At 41.8% G+C, this 10,695-nt stretch overlaps 1 long non-coding RNA gene across 1 annotated transcript in view; it reads right to left on the bottom strand.

Annotated features, from left to right (window-relative positions):
- Window positions 1-882: 882 nt before the first annotated feature.
- The window catches only part of LOC142838269 (uncharacterized), a 118,635-nt gene continuing 108,822 nt past the window's right edge, over window positions 883-10,695 (bottom strand). Inside the window, exon 3 of the long non-coding RNA XR_012908526.1 lies at window positions 883-933. This is a non-coding gene — a long non-coding RNA (uncharacterized LOC142838269). The remainder of the gene's footprint in view (window positions 934-10,695) is intronic.

Genomic DNA, 10,695 nt, shown 5'->3' with positions numbered 1-10,695 from the left:
GAGAAGGCTTCATCTTATGATTTTCATATTCATAAGCTCTTTTAAAGTAACCAACCTTTCCCACACAAAACCAACTTACAAGTGGGACTATCACTTCTGGAAATAGATTGAAATCCTGCAAAACCTGTTTATTGAGAAACATTTGAAACACTGAATAAAATACCCAAACACATGCAAATATGCCCAGGCTTACATTGCTGAGATGACAAGAATCATTAAATTATGCACATGCATGAATCCAGAGCCAGCAGGGCTGGAAGAGCGACCCTCCCCACTTTCTCAAGCCATCTGAAGAGGAGCGCTGACACTTGCAGGCCAAATGCAGCTCACAAATGCAAAACTCTGGGCTTCCAAATATGTGCCCAGCTTCATGCAAAACTGGAACTTTGAAAAGCTCCTCAATGAAATGGCTAGGAACAAAATTGAGTAACTGCCTTACAAAGGTTGGCATCAAGGGAAATGAACCCTTCCTTGCTTGATGTAGGAGGAAAACAAAACAAAGATGTAAACTAATAAATAAAGCAACATAGCAGGACACAAGCCCAATGCATCCAAATCAAAATCCCTCTACACAGTAACAAATAGCAATCCAAAGGAAAGTGACACCCCCTTTTTATATAAAAAGTATCAGAAAGAACAAAATATTTATGAATACATTAAGCAAAGAGACAACAAACATTAAATTATACAAAGGTCATTTTTTAAAAAAACCTACATGAGCTATAAATGAAAAGAGAAACAATTTTGCTCCTGAGTTAGAAAGTCAATATTGGTAAGATGACAATAATACTCAAAGTAATCTATGGATTCAACAAAATCTATGTTCACGACAACCTTATTCACAGTCGTTACAAACATAAATAAAGAGGAGGATAGAACTCACTGTGGAATCCTCGCCTCACATGTGTGCGGGGTTGTTCTCCACTACAGCATCTGGAAGCAGAAATGAGATTACAAACAGGGCATGCTATATGATTCTATGTATAGGCCACTTTCGGTTAGGGAATTCTGTAGAAGGAGAAAGCGCTTTAGTAGGTTGACTTGAACTAGGGAGGATGAGTACTGGGGAGAAACTGCTTACCACTGTGGAAAGGGTTTCTCTTTGCAGCTGTGAAAGAGATGTATTCGGGTGATGGTGAACTGCCATATGACTGTAATACATAATGCCACTAGCTGTATATTTTTCAAGTGGTTAATTTTTTAGTATAGGAATTTTGCCTTGATTTGGAAAAGGCAAAACAAAGTGAAAAACAAAAAACAAAAAAAAAGTCTTCCTTCTGGGAGTGTGAGCACCTGCTGACCCTGATTTGGGTTTGTACCCTGAATTTATTGCCACCTCTCATTGGTTGTGCCTGCTAATGGGTGAACTTTTCCAGAGAAATGCTCTCTCTGGCTAGGACTCAGAATAGCCCCACAAATAAGTCTCATCAAGCCTAACCTCAGCACAGGAACAAGAGAAGTAAAAAGTGCAACAGGGAAAATAATCCCCAAGTCTGATAAAAGGCACAATTCCAATAGGGAAATCACATGATAGCAGAATTCCTGAAGTGTGCGTGTGTAAAAATGCCCCATATTTAGAGATTCTTTTTAAAGAAAGACACCAAGTATGAGAGCAAAGAGGATGGCACTGCAAAAATTGACCAGATAGAACTTATTTTAAAAAATTAAAAATATAAAACTAGATGTGCCAGGAGTTTTATGTCAACTTGGCAAAAGCTAGGGTCACTTGGGAAGAGGAAACCTCAGCTGAGAAAATGCTGCCACCAGATTGGTCTGTGGAGAAGGTTGTGGAACATTTTCCTGATCGATGGTTTATGTGGGAGGGCCCATCTCTCTGTGGATGGTAACACTCCTGGGCAAGTGGTCCTAGATGCTTTATGAATACAGGATGAGCAAGCCACAAGGAACAAACCAGTAAGTAGAACTCTCGATGATCTCGGCCTGAGATTCTACCTCCAGGTTCTTGCTTGAGTTCTGCCCTGACTTCCCTCAGTGATAGAGTGTGACCTGAAAGTTATAAGCTGAGCTTTACCCATTTTTTTCCCAAGTGGCTTTTGGTTCTGATGTTTTATGACAGCAATAGAAACCCCAGTGAAGATAATACTTAAAATGGAAAAATACAAATCTTATACTTCAATAGGGAGTAGAAATTAGATAGACAACAAACACAGCTAAAGAGACAGTCCACAACTGGAATGCAGAGTAGAGGAAATGCCTCAGAGTTCAATCTGAGTGAGTGGAGCTTAGGAAACATTAAACTTACAGAGTGTAGCTTATATCTGGTTATTATTTTATAAGAAAATATAGATACAATAGAAACACCAATATACAAAGATATAATAGGAGAGAATTTTCTAGCATTGATGATGGTCTAAAATAAACAACAATTTACAGACCTTAGAAGAGCAGTTCATCCAAAACAAAGACAGCACAGCATCTACAGTGGAAGTCAGAAAAGGATAAAGGGCCTCCTAAAAGGCTTTGGAAATAACAGCCTAACTACCAAGAAATTGAATACTTACTAGAACTAAGCAATGACAGCCAGGCATCATGGTTGCACGTGATTGTAATCTACGTGCTGAGAAGAGAGAGTCAAGAAAATAGAGAGTTCAAGGCCAACCTGGGCTACATTAGACCCTGTTCCAAAATAAAAACAAACAAACAAAAAAAGAATATAACAAAATAGAAGCAAGCTAAGAAAGAGCCGTGATTTTTCTAGAAACCACAGTGATGTAGAAACTATTGCACCTATTCTAAACCAGAAAGCATTAAGCTCAGCATATTTCCCCAGGTCTACAACTAGCAAATGAGAAAGCAAACCCTGACATCCATGTCTGTATGATCTAAAGCCTGGCTAGTCTTCAGTCTCTTTGCTTATACTTCTATAATAAAAAGACCTTTACTATGCAATTTAAGAACCAGGAATTCTAATTTCTCTAATTCGTTTCCAAGCTCTGAAGCTTGGGAATTCCAAAGTGAAGTTGCTGAGTGATTCAGTTTCTGGCATGAAGGATCTCCTGGTTTGCTGATGGCCACGTTCTTCCTAGATCTTTTCATGGGGGAAGTGGGGTGGGGTCAGGTCCCTAGAGAGAGGCAGAGGGGCAGAGGGCTGATGAGAGAAAATGTGGCCCTACTGGATATGTGACTTTGGTTGCATGTTAAATATTACATCTTTTTTTCTGTTGGTAAAAACAGAATACAAGAGTCTAGGCAAGTGCACAAAGGGCGCACATTTTGGATCACAGATCTGGGGATAGGCAGATAAGGGGCTGAAAATGTTGATTGTCTTTGTACCGACAGCCCTAAGGTGATGTTCAGCATGACATAGCAATAGAAGTAGGAAGCACAACCACATGTATGTCTGTGTGTGTTGTATGTGTGTATGTCTGTCTGCATATGACACTATGTTCCCTCTTTTCCCTCCCAGCCACACCTTAGAAAGCCAGCAACATTGAATTATTAAGGCTCCATCCTGATGGTATTTTCCGTTCATAGTAAATGCTCAGATCTGCCTCCAAACACCATGGAGCAATTAAGTTCCCATCAACTCAATACCTCCCATGGATTAAACCCCGAACATGGATTTCAGAAAATAGTGCTGTTTCTCAAAGCGTAGTAAGCCTCATTTCCAGGGGGCAGTCACAGGCAATGAAGGAGGTGAGGGCAAGGCACCTCAGTCTGTAGTCCTGGTCCTTCACAAAGTAGGCTTGTGGCCAGACCCTATGGTTGAGTTCACCCTATTCTTTAATTAAAGAACCAGCTTGATGTCGGACATCTCCTTCTCTCCACTCCAAATCTCTCTCGGCAACACCTCTCCTCTCCCGTGCCTCTCAAGGCCAGCCTCCCAATTGCTCGCCTGCTAACAGTTTACTGATTGCATTTGGCCCCTGGGATAAACTGGCAGAAGATCAATGCAATGGAGGCAAGAGAAGCCAAGGTATTAATTTTCTGTTCCTCCCCCGTGTTACCGCTGCACCTTGTGTGGCTGCTCTCAACCCCCACGGCTTAGGTTCCACCTGGGCACTGCTCCCTCATCCTACTTCTAGAAGGCTCTGGTAACTTTCCTTCTTGCCCTTGCCCCTTCACCTAAGAGGAGGCCATGTTGCTGGAGTCAGGGTCACTCTTGAAACTGTGCCCAGGCTTCCATCAAGAATTTTGCCCTTAGTATTTTCTCACTTATGCCCTATAACCAGTGAATTCCATTTCTTTGAGTTCTAGGGCTTGGCCAGCAGCTTGACTTACAGATCATTTTTAATTTAAATCTTTGTCGTGTGGACTTACATGCCACTCTGCATTTATATTTAAGGGGGGAGTTTTATAGATATTCATCAAGACGGTAAGTGAAACATGGAAGAGAAAAGGAGAAAATGCTAGAAGAATTAGTTATAAATCTACATAAAGACAGTGTCTCTTACACCTTTAGAAACCCTCTCAGTTGCCAAGGGACTTCATAGGAGAACCACACAGACAAACGCCCTTTGTCTTCTTATGAATCAGTTGGAAGTCATTACCCAAGTGCTCTCCATTGCTTTAATGGAAAGGTTTTGAGAGCATTTTTCTTCCTCTGACTCACCTTTGCAATTTCCCTACTTTGGAATGAGAAGTAGCCATTTTCAGTACTTGAGTTTAAAATAGGTCATTTCCCTCTTGCTTTGTCAAGCAATCCCTGCTTCCTTAAACTGGGTGACTGTGTTTATTCACCAAGTCCTTGTAAGCAGTGTAACCGAGTTTCAAAAGGAGTCCTAGCCTCAGTGTTGGGTATGGGAGGTAGAAACAGCTGGATTTGCTTTGTAAACAAAGAAAAAAATCCGGAGGGTCTAAAGGCAGCAGGTCACAGTGGACACCCAGGACAAACAGCACCAGGAAAGCAACTCCAGTGCTTCCCAGGCAGCTGCAGGGCTAGATGCTCCATGCTAAGCAGGCCTGATCTCTGATAGAACAGCCAAGAGGAAAAGCCAGAGACAGTAGGGAGCGGGGCAGGAATGGGAAAGGGAGTTTGCCGCGGTGGCCAGCTTTGTCGCTGAGACAGAAGGCAGTTCTTGCCCAAACTTAAGGGACTTTGTAAGAAACGGCCCAGGGGAGAGTGGGTCTAAAAGTTAGGCTAAATGAATTGAAAATAAATTTACATTATTGTTATTTTAAAGACAGGTACATGGTTACATCTTACTACTGTCCAGAACCAGCCCCTCCCTTTTCTCTTTCCTTCCTTCCTCTCCTACTCTCTCTTTCTCCCTCCTGTTAACCCTCCTCTCAAAGAGGTTTCCATGTAGTGCAAACTAGCCTAGTGCTCAAACTTGCCATGTAGTCAGGAAGAGCCTGAAACTTCCCATCCATCTATCCCGCGCTTCTGAAGGATTACAGGTGCGCTTCTCAGGTCTGTTCTATGTAATGCTGGGGACTGAACTCAGGTATCCATTCATGCTAGGCATGTGGTTTATCAAAGGAACTGTATCCCCTCCCCCATCCAGGGTTATTTTTCTGTCCCTAAATCATAACAGTTGGCCCCATTATGTGGCCAAAGTGAGAAACTTCAGGAGGGAGACACTTGCTTTTCAATAGGATAAGGTCTTTGATACGTTGTTAGTTAAGGAGATGGAGCCCCAAAAAGCAAAGCCAACTTCTCAGGGCTTCCATGGTGTGGTTATTCTGCTCTGGGTTTTACATATCAAACACTTTCAAGATGGGAGACATGACTTTGTGGTCTAGTATTCCCAGCACACAGACTGAATTTTGTCCTCGCAAAAGTCAACTTTGAATCTTGACTAATCATTAACTAACTGCAATAGTGTTCTCATGTTGGATATCTTATGCTTTCATCCACAAGACTTACCTCAGAAGAGGTGGCCTCAAGGACACTGTTCCCTAAGGCCTGTCTCCAAGTCAGGACCTGCCAGCATCTGACATTGGTAAAATTTGTCTTTAAACCTTGAGTGCAGTTCTAGACAGAGGAGGAGGAGGAGGAAAATGAAGAGGAGAAGGAAAGGGATGAAGAAGAAAAGAGGAGGAAGAGGTATGTTTTCTAGTTCGAATCTGTTCTGAGGAAGTATTTCTAAACTGGCCCTGGAAAATGCTGTATATAACATCATTAAAGTCGAAAGGAGGCTTTCTGCACAGGGAGAGTCCCCAGCAGCTCTCTTTGGCAGGCAGGGCCAGCCGCCAGGGACACCTAAGGGCAAACACTTGCCTCGCTCTCACTTTGGGCCACAGAACGATGATACAGGAATGACAAAGGGAGATACTGGGGGATGTCAAATCAAACAAATCATAGCTCTTCTCGGGTGGCTTTTTTGACCTTGTTCTCAGGTAAGTCACACATGCAGGGGGAACATTCAGGACAAGTGCTGTTTGTCATCTGAGGCTTCTATCTGCTCCAAAAGGAACTCTAAATCTCCCTGATGGAGGCACTGACATTTAGTTTGGCACATTTTCAGATACTAGAAAAAGAAGCATGACTTGACAAGAAAAAATAAAAAAATCAACTTAATACAAAGCAGATGGGAGCTATTAGTCCAGTAATTCAGAAGCTAATTTACATAGAAGCATGCAAACACATATTTCCAGATACTAGAATTTTTCTTTCTTTCTTTTTTCCTGTCTTTTTTCTTCCTTTCTTCCTTCTTTTTCTGGACTGAGTCAAATCAGATAGTTGTGACTTTTAAAAATCCGCGAACAAAATCAGTTTCCCCTTTCCATACCCAGAGTCCTTATTTCTTTCCTTCTGTACTGATTTTTCAGTCAGTTGTGGTTTTTCTTTCAAAGTCAAGGCATTGTCGTGTCTCATGTCAAGCTTTATCTCCTCGGAAGATGACGGAGGAGGTTTCCCAGAGATGCATCTGCACTCATTCTAGGGTGGCTATAAATCTTAAATTTGGCGCATGCTTATCTGATGAACCTTATTGTACACGTTCCAAGTTTCAATTAAATCCCTTCTGGGGCAGGGTGCAAATTTGTTAATTTGAAGAGGGGTATGTGCGTATTCCCTTATGTGACAAAATGATCTAGTGGCCTTCCCAAATTAAAGCCTAAGGACTCTTGAGGGACAATGGGTACACACACATCTTCTGAGACAGAGATACAGTTTATCCTTGATATACTGCGGAATACTTCATCTCCCCACCCCCCTTTCACAGGGGTGCCTGCTTCTGCCTCCACCGCACCCTCTGCTCTGCTCTTCTCCTTTCTGCACACCAGGTAACTTCAGTATCCTGACATTTTAAGGTGGTATTTGATCCTTCCAAGTCTTTGAAGATCATTTTCTTCAGACTGGCTCTTCAGTGTGCCGCCTTTAAAGATAAAAAGCTGGTCTGTGAGTGAGATCAGGAGAAGAAAGTTTAGTTTTGTGATTCCAGCAATGGAACACCCACCATCCACACTGACTACCTCCCATGAATTAGTTATTTGAGACAGAACTTTTTTTAATAAGAAAAAGAGGCCTGGTGTCAGAAGTGCTAACATGCTATGCCCAAATCATCCCGAGTCTCTTGAACTCTGAGAGGTTAAGAAAAGACAGGCTGTCTTCCCACTTTCTGCTTTCCTTATTAATTTTGACCTTAGCCATTTCTCAATCCGGTGCTTACACATCCATTTCATTCAGGAGAGGTGAAGGAAATTCCAGAGGAAAAGCAAGAAGCATAAAAATGACTTTTTAAAGAAAGTTCAACCACCCCTGGAGAGATGGAATAGGACGGCATGCTCAAATAGCTGACTTCATTTATAAAATGCACTTCCTGATGTGTTAAATAACTCTGCCTTCCAAGTCCACAGGGTTTGTGTGGCTCTCCCTGCTGCCTGCCTTCCCATCTGCAGGATTTATGATGTTCTCCCGAGGGGCGCCCTATGCTGGAGGCCCATTAGATGGGAAGGATGTTTCACCTCTTCTAATCCCGAGGTCATCATTGGGTGAGGGCTCTTACTTGACTGTGTCTCTACAAACCTGCAGAACACACAGAAACAGAATAGCCTGGAACGGAAACTCTTTCTGTCAAGGGCTGCTCTTCCTGTAGAGTTTTTCCCCTGGAAAATATTATTATTACTATTGTTGTTGTTATTACTAATAACCTACCAAAGTTAGTAGCAAAATGGTATGAAATAGTAAATATTGTTGCTTGCAAAACAGTATCAAAGACCAACAGAAAAATTTTTAAGTTCGCCTGTATCATACAAAAATTAGATGCTGTCCAGAAGACAGTCTGTCTTCTTCTGCTCAAACTGCCGGGCCAATTCAGTTTAGACCCAGAGTGGGTTTTGGGTTTGAGGGTCCAGGATTGCCTCAGTTTTTCCACAGATTCTTCCATGATTGACTGGATCCTTCCACTCTGGAGGTCACTAGGTGTCACCCCATACTAGACTGCTGGGTTTGAGAGGCAAGAATCTTTGCAAGAGGTTTTTTTTTTTTCTTTTTGTTTGTTTGTTTTTCAAAACAGGGTTTGTCTGTGTAACAGCTCTAGCTGTCCTGGACCTTGCTCTGTAGACCAGGCTGGCCTCGAACCCACAAAGATCCACCCGTCTCTACCTGCTTTGTGCTGGGATGAAAGTTGTGTGCCACCACCGCCCTTTTCTTACATGCCCCTGATTCATAGTTTCCCAGTCTTGCGACAGAGTATAGGCCTACAATTGCCTTTGCTGGGTTCTAACCTTAGCCTCACAGGTAAATGAGTGGGGAAAGTTAGTTATGTTCTCTGTGCACAAGTTAACTCCTGTGCAATAAAACAATTGCAGTATTCACTACATCAGCAGTCTGAGAGCAGAATATAGCTCATGTGGAGCTACTTAGGGAAATATAAGCACTCATGCTTGCATATTTATATAGCAATATTTTTGTATTTTCATTGTATAAATGTACATTTCTTTCTTTTCTTATATTGTAGAGAATTGACACTAAGATGATATCAGCGTGGTTCATTTGGCTCAAAAGACATGGACTTGCCCATCTTGTAAACTGAGGCCACTTTTGGGAACCTTCAGGAAAAGGATATGTTGCTGTAACACATGGTCTCTTGTCTGGGAATAAATAGAAGATGTTGGTAAATGTGGAAGGTTCAGGCATCATCTGAAAATAGCTCTCACGGCCATGTCAAGTGTGTGTATAAAACAGAACCCAGAAAACCAGAGTTTCTCTGAGGCCATGGGTAAGCCGAGTGTCTGAATAAGTTCAGGTGCCTGAACTTCTTTCCTGTAGAACCTGATGCCTGAACACACTTAACAACACCGCTGCCAAGCTAGGAGAAGGTTATGGGGCATGCCCTGCTGGGGCTGACATTTAACAAGGAGTGGTTGACTTGAAAGCAGGATCGGTACTTAGATTTATTCCCCCAGCATTGTTGCTCAAATTCCTTTCAAATGACACCGCAAGTTTATCCATTCTTCTCCTTCCCTGTGAGTAGGCTTTATTGCCAGACCAAGTACTACCTAAAGCCAGGTCAAATATAGTGATAGATAATTCATGTCTTTCACCCCTGTAAAAAGCCGAGAAGTCTGACCACCTCTTAGTTAAAGGAGTGATAAGTTCTTCGAAGTATGAAAATGCTGGTTCCTGACGCCCAACTCTGCTGAGGCCTCGCTGCTTACACATTAGCCCAGACGATAGCTAAATTTGGTGTTAGGAGCCCATTCCTGTGCTGATCATTTGAGATAAAAAAAAAAAAAGTCATAGTTTTGAGTCCTTGGAAACTGCGCACTTAACTTCCAAACTGTTGCTCTTTAAAAGGCTAATTTGGGGTTGGGTACATTCATGTCCCTGTCTTATAAAACAGCAAGCCAAAAAAATGGCAGCAGAGACATTTTTTTCTAGCCTATGTCAGCACAAAAGGGTGACTCAGTTGTTTCATCTCGCAACAGCTGCATGCTTTCATTGACATTTGGTGACCTTTCTTTGTGCACCCAGCCTAACCTCTTAGGTTATTTCCTGGCCTCCCTTCTGTGACCTCTGACCGAGGCTGCCCTTTAGCTGGAGAATGTGACATTTTGTTCTCCTCTAGCTGACATGTGATGCTCTCATTATTCAAAGGTATGTGAAAATAATGACCCTGAGTGACCTCTGAGTTTCCTTTCATTTATTGGTTGTTTTTGGTGCTTGTTCAGCATGTACTGGCCTGGGTGAAAGGGGGTGAGGGTAAGGGATGGAAGAGAAGAGATCCAATGTCTTTTTTTAAAGACTCACAATTCTCTCTGCTTCCCTCTCGGGCCAGTCACTCTACTGTGCAACAAACTTTAATGTTTCCTGTTTCTGTTTTGGGGGACAACTTTGGCCTTCAAACAATAGGTCTTCTCGGAATGCAAGCACTTCAATGTAGTGAGTTGAAGTTATTTATTTATCTTCCAACTAAGGAGATGCTACCTTCATGCAGAAAATTTCCATACATTAGGATGTAATAGATTTAGAAAAATAAGATAAGTCAAAACAAATAATTGCAAAACTTGTCATTTATGTTCTAGATGTATGAACCAGGTGGACTTTGAAAGCATTCTCTTTTACAGAAAGCATTTTTGTTTTTATCATATATTTTGATAAATTTGATTATGCTTGTGGAATTAATGTCACACTGGTTTAAGAATGCATGTATATTCATATGCAAATGTACACAGCAAGTAAAAATATGGAAAACTGAAATTAAATCTGAGTACTGAGGAAATAATTGTCTTAAATTACTTATGCATTTTAGAATCAAAGTGGAAGGTATTTACCCATAAGAATTA

This window comes from Microtus pennsylvanicus, chromosome 1 (genome assembly GCF_037038515.1).
Source record: "Microtus pennsylvanicus isolate mMicPen1 chromosome 1, mMicPen1.hap1, whole genome shotgun sequence".
Taxonomy (NCBI): Eukaryota; Metazoa; Chordata; class Mammalia; order Rodentia; family Cricetidae; genus Microtus; species Microtus pennsylvanicus.
The sequence above is the reverse complement of the archived record's forward strand: the minus strand, read 5'-3'. Positions and strand labels throughout refer to the sequence as shown.